The sequence below is a fragment of the Nilaparvata lugens genome, chromosome 8, assembly GCF_014356525.2.
Source record: "Nilaparvata lugens isolate BPH chromosome 8, ASM1435652v1, whole genome shotgun sequence".
Classification (NCBI taxonomy): domain Eukaryota; kingdom Metazoa; phylum Arthropoda; class Insecta; order Hemiptera; family Delphacidae; genus Nilaparvata; species Nilaparvata lugens.
This window is the reverse complement of record NC_052511.1, coordinates 47,722,445-47,739,696: the sequence shown is the minus strand read 5'-3', so window position 1 is coordinate 47,739,696 and position 17,252 is coordinate 47,722,445. Positions and strand designations below refer to the sequence as shown.

Below are 17,252 nucleotides of genomic sequence, written 5' to 3'. Positions count from 1 at the left end.
TATATAATAGTGTAAAGTGGTTTTTATACAGAAGTAAATGGTATAGGGATTTCAGCGTGTAAGTGTCTACAAGGGGAGAGAAGTACTCTTATATTCGCTTATTCTGGTGTGTGTATATTATAAGGGGGTGTTGGGGTTGTCTCCCTTAGACTATTCCAGCACTTGGGGCCGGGGGGGGTCCCAGTTACGGTATCTACCTCTTCAAACCCCCAAGGGAAATCCCCCTCCAGGTCACCACATAGTTCTCCGCAGTATGCCGCATGTATTCATAATACATAACCCTCTATTTCTGTATATACTGAATACATTTATGTATTCCAATATGTTCATTTCTGAACATGTATATTGTTCAGGTACACGATTGTAATCGAACTGCTTGTATGTAGCTTGTCTTGTACAGATGAGAGAGAGAAAGAAATAGAGAGAGTGGAAGAGACACTGTGAGTGATGGAGAGAGGATATTGATTATATTATATGCCTTCATTAGGGTGGAGTTAGGACTCAAAGTCCTCTCTGCCACAAACCAAAAATTACATGAGATCACAAATTATTGATAAAGAAAAATCTGGTGTAGTGCACTCACACAACTTTCCTTGCCGTTATGAAAATTGATCAACGGACGCTAGTGTTCCCGCGCATCTCAAGTCTACTTTTCTAAGATCTGCGCCAGCTGGTGACAGGACAATAGCGCTGCAGACACATGAAGTCTGCTATCTCTTCATAGTTAATGATTTAATAGAATCAACAGTTGTAATTTAATAGAAGCCAACAGTTTGCAATATTAAAAAATCTTATTTTCTCGAATTTCGAGCTTATTTTCAATTTTAGGTGAAAATGCTACTGAACATTAATTGTAGAGATTTTTATGCTCAATCTTTTCCACTTGAAATTTTTTGTTTAAATTGTATCTGAAGCCTGATAATTGAGAATCTAAAATCAAACCCTTGCATAGATGGTGCAGTGCTCCTGAAATTTTTACAGATATGAGACTTGTGGCAGTTGATAGAGCTTAACAATGACTTTTCTAGGTATGAATTTGATCAAAGTCGTTCGAGCCGTTTTCGAGAAAATCACGAAAACCCGTCTTTTTGACAACATTTTCACCTTTTCAGCCGCCATCTTGAAATGCATTTGATCGAAATTGTTCGTGTCGGATCCTTATAGTGTAAGGACCTTAAGTTCCAAATTTCAAGTCATTCCGTTAATTGGGAGATGAGATATCTTGTACACAGACGCACATACACTCATACACACACACACACACATACAGAGCAATACCCACCACTTTTTTGGACTCAGGGGACCTTCAAACGTATAGAAATTTAGAAATTGGGGTACCTTAATTTTTTTCGGAAAGCAATACTTTCCTTACCTATGGTAATAGGGCAAGGAAAGTAAAATAGAATCCTTACTTAAAATTACAATTACAAGCCCCTTCCCAGCTCATTTTCTTCATCAAAATTTTTCATATTGTGCCCATTTTTTTTATCTCAAGGACGTTTTAAATGACTCTTCCGATTGCTTCTCTCTTATTTTCTAACTGAAGAGAATTCCATGAATTGGTGGCAGATAGCGATAAAGAATTTTTAAACAATGTGATTTCATGTAAGGGAATTTGCAAGGTAGATTCTCCTCCTGTTGTGACTGCTCTTGTTTTGATAGACACATGAATAAAGAAATCTGACTCAATCTCTCTCTCTCTCTCTCTCTCTCTCTCTTTTGGTAGAGAGTTAGTGGGGAGGAGATTTTTAATATTCTTTCCAAAGAATGGACATTGATATGTCCAAGCTCCGCCAATTTATGTAGATGCATAACAATATAATTATTATCTATAGTTATTATATTATAATTGCTTTTTCATATCATATACAGTTCAATAATTATTTTCTTAGTCTCCATTATGTAAATCCATCTATACTTCTGCTGTATTGTAAGCTATTGTAGATAAGTGTATAAGCCAGTATTTATTGTAATCTACATAAATAAAGTACTCAATCAATCAATCAATCCTCTCTCTCTCTACGCCAGTTTATATTGTAATCTACATAAATAAAGTACTCTATCAATCAATCAATCAATCTATTTCTCTCTCTCTCTACGGCAGTTTATATTGTAATCTACATAAATAAAGTACTTATATCAATCATCATCAATTCTCTCTCCCCCTCTCTCTCTCAATTAATCAATCAATCAATCTAGAATAGAATCCTAACTCCGTCCTTAATAAAGGCAATTATCCAATTCAATCCAATTCTCTCTCTCTCTCTCTCTCTCTCTCTCTCTCTCTCTCTCTATCACTCTAGACCCTATCACTCATTCTCACACTGTGATCAACAAAGTTTTCTCTTGTATTCATACTGTGATATTCCTGAGCACCTGAGATGAATGCTAGTCATACATCAATACTATTGTCACCAATCCCGAAGATGGAGGCAGTGAAAGCCCCATTCGGTATTATGGATTATTCACAGTTGGGTAAATAATGCCTCCTATATCATGAGATCAGCACCCAATGCAGCTCTGTGGCAAACGATCTCCAAAATGGATAGAATAAAGTATAGCGGGATTCACTCCAATTTGTCAGCATTCTTTAGGGTTGACATCTATGATTTTCATTCAACTAGAGTTGACAGTTCTGAGTGGATCCCTCCATAGGACGGGATAAGGAGAATGAGGCGTGTAGCAAATTTTCCCAGCGCATTCTTTTCTTCTTTAGTTCTTTTTCTAGTGATGAGTTTTCTTTCCCTTTCTCTTCTCTATTCTCCTCTTTGGCCGTTTTATCTTTTTGTTAATCTCCCTCTAGCTCTCCATTCTTTCATTTTCCCTTTCTCTCTCTCTCTCTCTCTCTCTCTCCTCTCTCTCTCTCTCTCTTCATTCCCTTTCCTACAAAGGTTATGCTGGTCAAGACTCTGATTTTCCCAATCTTCAACTACTGTGACATTGTGACTCTTGACATGACAGTTCAACTTTTGCAGAGGATGCAGCGTGCACATAATTATTGTGTTCGCTTTATCTTCAACCTGAGACGTGACGACCATGTGACCGAATACTTTAACAGACTTGAACTCATGAAGCTGCGTGAGAGTAGATCACATCATGCTTGTGCTTCCTGCATAGATATTGAAAACCAAAACGCCTAAGTATCTGGCAGTGGAGTACCGTTACTTGGGTGATTTTGGCCGTGAGGAACGCGGCATGGATCCCATCTGCTGGCTGTCCCAACACATAGACTGTTATGTTCAATAAGTCGTTCCTTGTGACAGCCTGTAGTTTATGGAATTCTTTGCCTGCTGAGCTGAAGCTAGTTGAGGGACGTCGCCGGTTCGGCGCGGCTGTCTTGCGGTGGATCAGAGGTGGTGGACTCGGCTGGAATGCTCCCTAACCCGTAATTCAAGTCTATATAGTGTATATATGTGTGTGTGTGTGTATGTGTGGTTCCTCTCTTTCTTCCTTCTTTCTCTCTTCCTTTTCTTTTCTTTCTTCTCCCTTCTTCCCTTTCTTCTACCGGAATAATCTATGGATTTGGACTGAAAATTCTCAACTGTATTCACTTTTCTCTTCTTCCTTTCTGCATAACCACCTTTACGTACTCAAATTCGAAAGGAGTTCGAGTTTTCTCTTTTTTTTTATTTTTATTATATTTATATATAATTATAAATAATTATAATATAATAAAAATTAAATATAGTTATTATATTTATATATATTTTTTCTTGTAAATTTTCTAAGTTATTGTTTTCTTTTACTTTAGTTCATTGTTTATGATGTTGTTTTAGTTGTAACTTAGATTTGTATGGAGGGTTAAGTGTAAGAGAGGGCCGGCTGTGCCCTAACTTCGCCCTCCTAGGTTTTTAATAAAGGCAGCGATTCAATTCAATTCAATTCAATTCTCTCTCTCCTCTCTATCTCTCTCTATCTCGATCATCATAATTTCTTATAGGTTCTCTTATAGGATTTATCATAAAATATCCTATAAAATATTTTTTTCTAATTGTATTAATAAATTAAGTTGAAGATTCTCTTCTATTCTATTAATTAGTATGTGATTGTATTTATATTAAGAATTTATTTATTTCTATTATTAATCTTATGTAATCCTATTACATAATATGTAATCAATTATTTTCGTAATCTATTGAGTAATCTATTTATGTATTTTTTTCTTATTGTAAAGGGTTGTGTGGCAGAGAGGACCAGGAGTCCTAACTCCGTCCTAATAAAGGCAAATAATCAATCAATCTCTCCAGTATATATTGTAACATACATAAATAAAGAACTCCATTCCATTCTAATCTCTCTTTCTTTCTCTCTCTCCCCTATCACCTGAATCACAGAGTCTCCCAAGCTATATAAAACAGACTCTGAAGTAGAAAATCAAAGCCACAGAAATATGGAAAACCAGACTAGAAAAATATGAGTGGAAATCTCCATACCGTCTTCTCGGCTCTGGGAAGTATCTTCTCCACAAAAGATCTATGCTCCTTTCTCTTCGCTTCTGCCTTAAATGAAATTCCAGATGAAATATATACATGCATTCAGCAGGCACTAGTTGAATACACATATAATCTATGTAATATATGGATTCAACAGTTTCATATACGAATGTTGGTCTGAGAAATTTATTCAACTCTGCTTGAGTTGCTTCTCGTTGAGAGAAAAGGTGGTGGAACGCCGGTTTGATTTTTGGCGGGGTATGAATTATTCAAAACTGACTGTGTTATATTCACCGGTTAACTTCGTCTATCTGTGATGATGGGCAGAGGTGATCATAATGAATGTGATAATTGATCGTTTATCCTATTCAATCACAGAGTTGAGAATACTACTGATAGCGAGCAATTTCTGTATATATTTATTGGTTATTCATAATGGTTTTTATATGATTATTTATGTCCAACGGATCTCGAAAACCGCTCTAACGATTTTCACGAAATTTGGAACATAGTAGGTTTATGATATAAAAATTCGATTGCACTAGGTCTCATCCCTGGGAAAACTCGCTGAAGGACATTGAAAGGATAATTCATCCTTGGAAAAACAGCTGAGACTTTCGTTATCTGTGGATAATTGAAGTGAGTGAGCGAGTGCGTCTGTGGAAAATCAAAATATCTCATCCCCAAAATTCATAAACTGACGTATAGCCAGCTTTAGAATATAAACACGACCTGAAAGATAAAGAAACCTTAAGGGTTTGGAAGGTAAAATAACTGAACATAACATGTTCCTTCTTTCATGAAGAAAGAGAAGGGAAAAAGGAGAATAAGAAGTTGAAAAATGATAAGAAGATGACGTCAAAGAGGAGGTGGAAACGAAGGAGGATGAGAAGGAGGAGAAGAAGGAGAAAATGAAGGAGTGAGAGAAAGAGAAGGAGTTGACTGAGGGAGTGATAATAGTAGTATTTGATTAACATTGGTGTTGCTATCCTTGTCTATCATTCCACAAATCGAATGTATCAAATCATAGTGTTGTGTATCATGTTGAGATGATACTGTATCATATTGTGTTGATACTGTATCATGTTGTGGTTGTTCTTGTTCTCTAATGAGGTCCATGTTATAAACATGGTATATCATTCTAAATTATAGTATATCAGAATTTTCATATTTAATAATTATTTCACAGTTTTAAGTGATTAGTGAGTGTTATTTTGTTATTGAGTTTGGTTTGTAAACAATCTAAATTTGAACTTTTCTGTTTTCAAATGTTTGGACTGAAAATTGGTCCTGAATTCAAGTGTATGGAACATAACCTACTTTTTGGACTATTTATAGTGTATAAATCAAAATTCGGGGAAGAAACAGTTCTGGGCTTTGCATATTAGTCCTTCCCCAATCATTTCAAAAAGTTGTGTTTTGTTTACCAATAGATAAATAACGAGCGAAAGCTCGGTACCCCGATATTATATTTTATACTGGCAGGTAACCCGTGCACCGCGAAGGTCTAATTAGAAACTTGACAAACTGAAATCTTGAAGAATTTGAAATAGGCCTATAATCATCATGGGTAAATAAAGAATCAAAAGGCGAAATTTCAAGTTAATCAGTTGAGACGTGATGATGCGTCATTGGTGAGTTTCCTATCCCGTACGCGTGCAAGCCAGTTATTTCCTTTATTATATTACTAGCAGGTAACCCGTGCTTCGCAAGGGACTTTCTTAAAACTTGACGTAATGAAATGTAGAAGAATTCAAAATAGGCCTATGTACAGTGAGTCAGTCATTCTATCAGGGCTCGAATAATTTTGAAATTTTAATTAAATAAAAATGGAAGAATATAATTTCTTTATGTAAATAACAACACCTTCATTCAACGACATATTAACTGGATGCGTTTTCATATTGCCGATACAGCATTGATGAAACTGTAGACGTCTATTTAGCATTTGTCTCAAAAATTGTCCAAGCTGAATAATAATCCATGCCACGTGTAGGCCTAAACATTGCATCAGGAAAACGAAGTTTCAAAACTATGTTTTTCAGGTAGAAAGCAATATAGAAACAGATGTTCCTTTTTTAATTTCGACCATATGATTTGGTGATCTTTTAATGAAATCGAATGTACCATTAATGAAATTTAAACATTAATTCTGGAAAATCTAGAAGGAAAAATAAAATTTGGGCTTCCAGGTGCACGAGATTGATATTTTTAGAATCTATGTGAAAAATTTGGAAATCTAAATCATTCTCGTTTTTCCGGTATGCAATCCACAAGTAGACATGTTTTGATGCGAACAAACGAACAAACACAACCCTACTCTCTCTTATTATATATTATATTATAGATAAATAGATAATGGACAGAGGTGTTCATGAAGATTGTGATAATCGATTAAATAAAAATACTAAGAAATTGTCAACATTTTTGACAATTTCTTAGTTTTTATTTGATGTGGATAATTACCACAATATCAACTTCTCAACTGCACAACAAGACGTGATAATCGATTGTTTATTCTATTCATTCAGAGAGTTGGACTGATACTAATATATTCTTATTTATATATTTACTAGTTAAATACAGAGTGTTCCACGATAGTTTTTCATAGTTTTTCATGGGCACTCAAAGTTGAAAAAAGTACATTCGTCGAGTTCAAAGTAAAATTTCAACAGTTTGAACCTCATACTGTTCAAAAACGTCAAACAAAGGAACAAATTAGATCAATCTTATTGGAAATTTATTTTTCTTCTACAATGTAGAAGAATTATTTAATAATACTACAATAATATCACAATAATATCTACAATGATACTCTTCTACATTGTAGATGACAATATTGAAAATGACAATAAAATATAGAAGTTGCAGCACTGTTAAAAAATCGGTCAAGTCATTTTTGAGAAAATCGTGATAGAAATTTAACAAAATTCATTCTTCTCAGGAATATTACGGAGCTCCTACAATTTTCCCAGAAATGAGACTCATGTCAGTTGATAGGGCTTATAAATAGCTATCTAGGGAATAAATTTGAAGAAAATCGTTAAAGACGTTTTCGAGAAAACAGTGAAAAACATGGCTTTTTAGTCATCATCCGGCATTTTGAATTGAATTTTATTGAATATCTTATTGTCGGATCCTCATGGTATAAGGACCTTAAGTTTAAAATTTCAAGTCAATCAGTTAATAGTAATGGAGTTATCGTGTTCACAGACACACACACACACACACACACACACACACACACCACACACACACACACACACACACACACACACACAACACACACACAGACCAACACCAAAAATCATGTTTTTGGACTCAGGGGACCTTGAAACGTATAGAAAACATGAAATTAGGGTACCTTAATTTTTTTTTGGAAAGCAATACACTCATACACACACACACATACACACACACACACACCACACACACACACACCACACACAACACACACACACACACAACACACAACACACACACACACAACACACACACACACACACACACACACACACACACAGACCACACCCAAAAATCATGTTTTTGGACTCAGGGGACCTTGAACGTATAGAAAACATGAATTAGGGTACCTTAATTTTTTTTGGAAAGCAATACACTCATACACACACACACACCACCACACACACACACACCACACACACACACAGACCAACACCCAAAAATCATGTTTTTGGACTCAGGGGACCTTGAAACGTATAGAAAATATGAAATTAGGGTACCTTAAATTTTTTTGAAAAGCAATACTTTCCTTACCTATGGTAATAGGGCAAGGAAATTAAAAAAGTTCATTAGTCGAGTTCAAAGTCAAATTTCAACAGTTTGAACGCTCATAAAAAGCTCAAAAAAGGAACAAATTAGATCAATCTTATTGGAAATTTATTTTTCTTCTACAATGTAGAAGAATTATTTAATAATACTACAATAATTTAGATCAATATTATTGGAAATTCATTTTTCTTCTACAATGTAGAAGAACTATTCAATTCTACAATAATACTACAATAATATCACAATAATATCTACAATGATACTCTTCTACATTGTAGATAACTATATTGAAAATGACAATAAAATATAGAAATGGCATCACTGTTAAAAAAGTCAACTGGGCAACGAGGAGTTGTCTTGTCTTGTCTTGTCGAACGATTGATGCTCACCCAATAAAGATGCGTACTTTTATTTCATACAAGTTTTCATATTCATTTCATTCCCATGTAAGTTATAACAAACTGGCATGTTGAATGAAAAAGACTGAGAAATTGTCAAAAAACACTGATTTATTGATAATTAGAAAAGACCGGTTTCGGTAATTACACCATTGTCAATCTCTGATACCATTGTCAATCTCTGATACATTGTCAATCTCGGATACCATTGTCAATCTCTGATAAACAATGGATTATCAGAGATTGACAATGGTGTAATAACCGAAACCGGTCTTTCTAATTATCAATAAATCAGTGGTTTTTTGACAATTTCTCAGTCTTTTTCATTCAATATTACCACAATTACCACAGTATCAACTTCTCGACTACACAAAAACTGGCATGTATCGAACAAATTGATCATTAGAGTATAGTAGAAGGGTTTTAAGAGTATTATTTTCTTCTACAATAATACTATATTTTCAGGCTAGTTTGTGAAAGATTGGAACTGATTTGAAATATTCTACTTCCAGATAATCAAGTGGAACCGCATCCTCAGTATAATATTCCTCTGCTTGATAGGTGAGTCCGAATTTTCAAAGTGTATCCAAAGTTGTCCGAGTTTTTAAACAAAATATCCTGTACTGGAAAAAAAAATTAGACTAAGACGCATCTCAGTCCACAACAGAGAACAAATTTTATGAATTTCAATTCATTTCCATCTCATTTAATCCATCAATTGGAATTATTCAAATTTCATACAGCACGAGTGGAACTAATCCCAATAAATTTATGCTGCACAATGGTACACTTGAAAATTCTATCATTGTCTTCCTTTATTCATGATACATTCATATTATTGTGAGGAATATTATTTCCTGTCTCTCTTCAACAACCGATAAATTCACGTTTCACTTGAAAATGTTATCAGTGTCTTTCTTTATTCATGCATGATACATTCATATTGTTGTGAGGAATATTATTTCCTGTCTCTCTCCAACATACAATAATTCACGTTTCACTTAAAAATGTTATCATTGTCTTTCTCTTTCAATGCATCCGTCATGATTATTATTGTGCGATACTATTTTTTTTCTCTCTCCAACAAGAGCCACAAAGGGATAATAATCTATCAATTCTAATTTATTTTTATTATGAGAACGAACAGTCGTGTTGAACACTTCAAAGCAATTGCATTGCGTTTGATCATGGGTTGAAAATCAGCTAATATTTATTTTTCTGTATTGAGAGCGGATGAAATATTTAACATCCTATATTCACTGATTCAAAAAATAATTTGATTCAAAGAGGAAATGAGAGAGAGTGTGTGAGATAGAAGGAGGGAGTGAGTGTGTGTGAGAGAGAGAAAGAGAGTGAGAGAGAGTTCTACTCTCTGTAGAAGTTGAAATTGATTGCATCATTACATGCGAATTTCTATGTCATTAAGTAGCTCTCTCGTGGAATTTTAAGTAATACTCTTGCATATTCAAGAGAAAATGGGATTGATTGATTGATTGATTGATTGAGTACTTTATTTATGTAGATTACAATATACTGGCTTATACACTTATATACAATAGCTTACAATACAGCAAAATTATAGATGAATTTACATAATATAGACTAAGAAAATAATCATTGAACTGTATATGATATGAAAAAGTAATTTGTAATATAATAGCTATAGATATTATCTTGTTATGCATCTACATAAATTGGCGGAGCTTTGGACAGATCAATGTCCATTCTTCGGAAAGAATATTAAAAATATCCTCCCCACTAACTCTCTACCAAAAGTGAGAGAGAGAGTTCTACTCTCTGGTAGAAGTTGAAATTGAATTGCATTATTACATGCGAATTTCTATGTCATTAAGTACCTCTCTCGTGGAATTTTAAGTAATACTCTTGCATATTCAAAGAGAAAATGAGAGAGAGTGGAGAGAGAAGGAGGGAGTGCGTGTGTATGTGTGTGTGAGAGAGAGAGATTGATTGATTGAGTACTTTATTTATGTAGACTACAATATATACTGGCTTATACACTTATACCAATAGCTTATTAAACAGCAAAATTATAGATGAATTTACATAATATAGACTAAGAAAATAATTATTGAACTGTATATGATATGAAAAAGCAATTTGTAATATAATAACTATAGATAATTATATTGTTATGCATCTACATAAAAGTAAAGTAAATTCGTATGGCTTTTGTTGGTGGGGAGTCCCTTTCGGGAAGGTCCCACCGCCTGAATATATAATTTAAGCCGTCAATGGGCCTCACGACTGTCTTACTTCAGCCGGGACCGACATTTTACCGTGCCCATCCGATGACACGGGAGTGATCTGGTTAAAAAACTTCTGGTAATGAGAGGGTTCGAACCCGGGATCTCTATGCTGCTACGCAAGCACTCTATCCACTAGACCACCCCATCCTCAGTCCATTCTTCTGGTGCCGGATCAGACTGAAAAACGAACAAAACTGTTATTAATCACATAATAATAATATTTTATTATTTTTGACGGATCACTCCATAGAGAGAGAGAGAGAGAGAGAGAGAGAGAGAGAGAGAGAGAGAGAGAGAGAGAGAGAGCGTGAGAAAGTGAGCGAGAGAGATCTACTCTCTGGTAAAAGTTGAAATTGAATTGCATCATTCCATGCAAATTTCTATCTCATTAAGTAGGCCTACCTCTCTCGTTGAATTTCAAGTAATACTCTTGCATATTGGAAGTGATATCAAATTTCATTCCAATAGAATCTATAATATAATAAAGAAAATGATTTGCTTTTAATCTCTTCAATCTATTTTCAATTTCTAGTCTTAATTAGGTGCACCAGAAATTTCCTATTCAGATTATTGATAACTGGCCGGTAACCCGTGCTCCGTAAGGGTCCAATCAAAAACTTGACAGCCTGAAAACTTGACCTACTGAGATCTTGAAGAATCCAAAATAAGCCTATAACAATCCTCGGTAAATTAAGTATCTATATGCAAAATTTCAAGTTAATCAGTCCAGTAGTTCAGACATGATGATGCGTCATTCGTGAATTTCTTATACCGTACGTGTATAAGCCAGTTCTTTCTTTATTATTTCAAAAAAGAATGAACAGTCAATATTACATCAGATTTTCTCTGTGAGAATACGGCTGGGCTGTGAATTTTTACTTCCTTGCCCTATTACCATAGGTAAGGAAAGTATTGCTTCCGAAAATAATTAAGGTACCCCAATTTCTAAATTTCTATACATTTCAAGGTCCCCTGAGTCCAAAAAACTGGTTTTGGGTATTGGTCTGTATGTACGTGTGTTGTGGTGTGTGGTGTGTGGTGTGTGTGTGTGTGTGTGGGTGTGTGTGTGTGTGTGTGTGGGTGTGGTGTGTGTGGGTGTGTGTGGTGTGTGTGTGTGTGTGTGTGTGGGTGTGTGTGTGTGTGTGTGTGTGTGTGTGTGGTGTGTGTGTGTGGGTGTGGTGTGTGTGTGGTGGGTGTGTGTGTGGTGTGTTGTGTGTGGGTGTGTGTGTGTGTGTGTGGTGTGTTGTGTGTGTGTGTGTGTGTGTGTGGGTGTGTGTGTGTGTGTGTGTGTGTGTGGTGTGTGTGTGTGGTGTGTGTGTGTGTGTGTGTGTGTGTGTGTGTTGTGTGGGTGTGTGTGTGTGTGGTGTGTGTGTTGTGTGTGTTGTGTGTGTATGAGTGTATGTGCGTCTGTGTACACGATATCTCATCTCCCAATTAACGGAATGACTTGAAATTTTGAACTTAAGGTCCTTTCACTATAATGATCCGACACGAACAATTTCGAACAAATGCAATTCAAGATGGCGGCTAAAATGGCGAAAATGTTGCCAAAAAAAGGGTTTTTCGTGTTTTTCTCGGAAACGGCTCCAACGATTTTGATCAAATTCATACCTAAAATAGTCATCGATAAGCTCTATCAAATGCCACAAGTCCCATATCTGTAAAAATTTCAGGAGCTCCGCCCCATCAATGCAGTTAGATTCCCAATTATCAGGCTCCAGATACAATTGAAACAAAAAAAATCAAGTGGAGTAGATTGAGCATGAAAATCTCTACAATTAATGTTCAGTAACATTTTCACCTAAAATTGAAAATAAGCTTTAAATTCGAGAAAATGTGATTATTCAATTGCAAATTATTGTTGATTCTATTAAATCATTCACTATGAAGAGATAGCAGACCTCATGTGTGTGTCCAGCGTTATTGCCTTGTCACCAGCTGGCTCAAATATTGAATAGTAGACTGAGATGCGCGGGAACACTAGCGTCAGTGATCAATTTTCATAACGGCAAGGAAAGTTGTGTGAGTGCGCCACACCAGATTTTTGTCTATGCAGCTTTAATATAATAAGATACCGGGATCAGCTATCCTCTAGAGAAGGCAGTGGTAAGGCAGAGAATCGGAAACGTTGCTCTGTTATCTTTCTCCACTGCCATTATAACGTGGACTTCACTATACAGCGCTCCCTCCTCTAGCGCTGAAACATTTCCGTCATCGAATGACGAGTCAGTCCGTCAGTCGTTCAGTTCGTTCTTACGCGAGTTGGTTGACCTTTAGCGTTGTTCAAAATTATGAATTAATTCGCTTTTAAAATCAATTTTCGCGGTTTAAAACTAGTTAATTATGATTCTGCAATCGTAATCAGTGATTAGTGTCCTGTGAAATACATTTTTATCACTAAAAACATATCTTCAAATTTGTGCAAATTCCGATCGACTTTCAAGGACATTGTATGTGTTTTTATGAGATAATTTTATTATTTTGAATTTGTGACTGTTATCTATGCTCAAAAGTTTATGAGATACGTATTTTAATAAGAATTTGATAGGTGGTGGGGGGTGGAGATGGGTTTTTTGTTTAAAATGAGATAATTTCAAAATTTGGGTCAACATAACCTCAAACCTTACAAATTAAATTTCAAGCTCCGGCCTTGGGGATTGGTACAAGATGATACCAGAATGCATCAGACTCTATTAAAGGTGATAGACTCTTACAAAGTGAGAGTGGATGTTGCTACGAACCTAAGAATGATTATAGAATTATTTCTGAGTTTATCTTCTTACTTATCACTATTTTAAAGGTGGATGGTATAATTTATTATACAAATAATCTACTCTATTATCTCTTCTAATAGCTATTTTAATATTTTATGAATATATTACAAAACGCAATATAGTGGGAGAGGAGATGTCATTAAACGTTACAGTCGACGTTACAATCTCCAACGTTCTGTATTACCGATACGTTTACGTTACCGGTTAGAGGAATCTGAAAATCGCCGATTCTGACTTTACGTAGTTATTATGAATCCTTATTCAGATGTTTACAAGGGATGTTTTTAGTAGAAAGATTTTAAGAATGTAATTATTTCAAATTTTTGTTTATTTTACTAGTACTTCGATCCAAAAATTTCTTCATACTGCTTTAATGAAATTTATTGTATTTCACTAGTATTCTAAGTATACGAGGGGTGTTTTCTAAGTATACAGATAATTATCATATTTCAAGAAATGGCTTCATTTCAGCTGAATTGTCAAACATTACGAACTAAAAATGTTATCAATTCTAATGATTCCAGGGATATTTTATTCTATCTCACATTTCTTCATCAATACGAGGGTCGATTATTTAGTAGAAATATCGCTAGAAAACAAATAGATTGTTCTATTCTAGCTAGATACCTTCTAGCCTACTTCGACTCCAAAATTTTATCGTAAACTAACCGGCAGGCTCGCTTCGCTCGCCTCATCCGTCTGGTCAGGAGTCTCCGCCCCCTGAATTTCCGGGTGGATCATCCAGAAATAGGATGAGCAGGCTCACTTCGCTCGCCTTCATTTTTCATTTAAGCCTTCTGCTTTCCGTCGAAGAGTCAAAAGAGATTTCCAGGCTCGATTCAATCATCAGTTTTATTGGAATCATGTAGCGCAGGGGTGTAAAAAGCCTAATTTTTATCAGAATTAATAGATATATTCAGTTATTTCTCAATTAGAGATTCGGTTAAGATATTATGAGGCTAATTATATTCTAGTCTAAGGCTCAACTCACACTTACGCGACTCAGGTCGAGAAGATATTTATCTTTTACCCGGGCAAGATATTTATCTCGGGCCACTCTCATTTTTCGGATGAACACGCTAATCTGTCGGTCCCGGCTGCCTTAAAAGCAGTCCTCGGGTCATGTCAGAGGCCCAGAAATTGATCAGTTGCGACCTGAAAACTCTGACACCAGACCTCAGCCAGCCAAGTCACTCGATATTATTAGGTCGAGAAGAGACTCGACTCTAGTCGAGAGCTTGTGTTTCAAATGGTGACAATTGCGAGACTAGAGTCGATGGTCTGGTCTGAGTGTCACCATTTGGAAGCACATGCTCTCGACTAGAGTCGAGTCTCTTCTCGACCTGAGTTGCGTAAGTGTGAGTTGAGCCTAATAGTTATTTGTGATTTGAAACAGGGATGATGTGGAGAAGAGCTTGACAAACATCCATATTATCTAACTCTCTCAAATATGAATTTACTTTAGAAATGTAGAAAAATGCATTGGGAACAACTCAATTTAGGGAAAGAAAGCCTCTAATTTAGCACCACCATCAAGCTAAAATCAACGTACTTACGGAACTAACTACGGACAGATCAATAAAAAAAAAAGAATACAACTATCTAACACAAGGAAATAATAAACTACAATAATAATTCTATGTGAATGTGTATACAGCCGGTTTCCGAGCTCGGGATTTAGCTAAGTTTTAGACAACGACCTTAAAGATGCATAGACTCACATGCAGCGCTAGTGTCGTAATTGGAATTGAAATCGGCCATTGAGGGGGCAACCTATAAGATTATTACATACCAATGCCTTTGTAATCTATAGTATTACAAATTTAAAGGTATAATATCTCGTGCTAAAGTACCCCAATGGCGGCCATCAATTTCAAATAAGAGCTATCATTGGGAAGGCATAGGCATTGTGGGTCTATATCTCTTTAAGGTCTTTGGTTTTAGACTTTAAACAGCTGGAGTCAGAAAATTGGCTTTCCGAAACGGGGCGTAGTTGCAGTCCACGTTCAAATTGAATTTCAAAAAACTTGAAAATTGAATACAGAGTACAATAAAGAGAAAATAGTGTAAAGTTTCAGCTATTTTGAATTATTCAGAATGTTTCATTTCGTCAAGGAAAAACGTTTCTAATTAAAAAAATGAGAAAATAAAGATTATCATAAAAACTCCGACTACTCCCCGTTTCGTAAAGCCAATTTTCTGACTCCAGCTGTTTAAAGTCTACAACTTAGCTAAATCCCGACCTCGGAAATCGGCCCTACGAACTGTATGGATGAGTCTATAAGGGCGAGACCATATTAGGCGTTTCTCAGGCGCCCAGACAATCAGAGAGCTTGTTGCCTGCTGATTCTGAAAACGCATGGAAAGAATGCCAAAATATGTTCTCGCTCTAAAACAGTCATGACTGTCTAAATGACTTGTAAACAAGGAGACGACAAATAATTTATGTTGTTTGACATTTTCTTTTGCGCGGAATGACTGGTGACAAATTGAGGCTGCATCAAAACTGACAGCAAAGCTGTTGAAGCTCTCACTCTGTTTCCCTGCAATGGGAAAAATATAAAGCATTCCCTCTCCATACCCACTCTGCTATTATGCAGTACAAGTCTGCTCTGCTATCTGCTAAAGAGAGTACAATTTCACACTGTTATCGGCTATAGAGAGTACAAATTTACACAGATCTGCTAAAGAGAGTACAAATTCACACTGTTATCTGCTATAGAGAGTACAAATTTACACAGATTTGCTAAAGAGAGTACAAATTACACTGCTATCTTCTATAGAGAGAACAAATTTACACAGATCTGCTAAAGAGAGTACAAATTCACACTGTTATCTTCTATGGAGAGTACAAATTCACACTGTTATCTTCTATGGAGAGTACAAATTCACACTGATATCTGCTATAGAGAGTACAAATTTACACTGCTATCGGCTATAGAGAGTACAGATTTACACAGATCTGCTAGAGTACAAATTCACACTGTTATTGGGTATAAAGAATACAAATTTACACAGATCTGCTAAAGAGAGTACAAATTCACACAGATCTGCTAAAGAGAGTACAAATTTACACTGTTATCGGCTATAGAGAGTACAAATTTACACAGATCTGCTAAAGAGAGTACAAATTCACAATGTTATTGGCTATAGAGAGTACAAATTCACACTGTTATTGGCTATAGAGAGTACAAATTCACACTGTTATCGGCTATAGAGAGTACAAATTTACACAGATCTGCTAAAGAGAGTACAAATTTATACAGATCTGCTAAAGAGAGTACAAATTCACACTGTATTGGCTATAGAGAGTACAAATTTACACAGATGTGTTGAAGAGAGTACAAGTCTACTTCAATGTTCAGCTAGAGACAGTACGCGCAGTACAGCTAGTTAAAGAAGATCATTGTTTATAATTTTCTGTGTGAAGCTCCCATACTCGACGTGTTCTGGATTCCAGTTGGAAATTGATCGTATGTAGATGGATTTATATCGTTTTTCATTTTGAGTTTGAATCAACGGAATAGCCTATCAATAAAATCAAGAATAATACAGCTTTGAAAGGAAGTATTGTCTTCTAAAATACTG

The 17,252-nt window shown here is 35.6% G+C and overlaps 1 protein-coding gene across 2 annotated transcripts in view; it reads left to right on the top strand.

The window, feature by feature from the left end:
• Positions 1-17,252, top strand: part of LOC111046929 — a 151,937-nt gene that overhangs the window by 18,416 nt on the left and 116,269 nt on the right. For both annotated transcript variants that reach the window (XM_039434965.1, XM_039434966.1), the window contains exon 2: positions 9,136-9,184. The gene's annotated coding sequence lies outside the window, so the exon portion shown is untranslated. The remainder of the gene's footprint in view (positions 1-9,135; positions 9,185-17,252) is intronic.